This window comes from Pteropus medius, unplaced genomic scaffold, assembly GCF_902729225.1.
Source record: "Pteropus medius unplaced genomic scaffold, Ma_sr-lr_union100, whole genome shotgun sequence".
Classification (NCBI taxonomy): domain Eukaryota; kingdom Metazoa; phylum Chordata; class Mammalia; order Chiroptera; family Pteropodidae; genus Pteropus; species Pteropus medius.
This window is the reverse complement of record NW_024355205.1, coordinates 35,131,928-35,132,411: the sequence shown is the minus strand read 5'-3', so window position 1 is coordinate 35,132,411 and position 484 is coordinate 35,131,928. Positions and strand designations below refer to the sequence as shown.

The following is a 484-nucleotide window of genomic DNA, read 5'->3' as shown; positions in this document are numbered from 1 at the left end:
GTCTACGACCATGCCACCCTGAACCAGCCCGATCCTGTCTGATCTCGGAAGCTAAGCAGGGTCGGGCCTGGTTAGTACTTGGATGGGAGACCACCAAGGAAGACCAGGTGCTGTAGGCGTACAAAATTAAATAAAAATAAATAAATAAATAAATAAATAAATAAATAAATAAATACGTAAATAAAAATAAGGGATTGTAAACTGACAAGGTCCTTGCAATCCGTGAGATCAACTAAGGGTTGCCCCGCCTAAAAAACAAAACAAAACAAAACAAAACAAAACAAAACAACAACAAAGAAAAACAGCAACTGAAAAATATAAATTCTTTTCAAACACATATGGATCATTTATAAAAATCACCATATATAAGTATATGGTTTACTAGGCAAATATCAATACATTTAAAGGATTAAAATCATATAGCACCTTCTCTGACCCAGAGCAATTATGCTAGATGCCGATAAAAAAGTTAAGTTGGTAAATT

The 484-nt window shown here is 34.1% G+C and overlaps 1 pseudogene; it reads left to right on the top strand.

Annotated features, from left to right (window-relative positions):
* Nucleotides 1-119, top strand: LOC120599204 (uncharacterized; annotated as a pseudogene).
* Nucleotides 120-484: the final 365 nt, after the last annotated feature.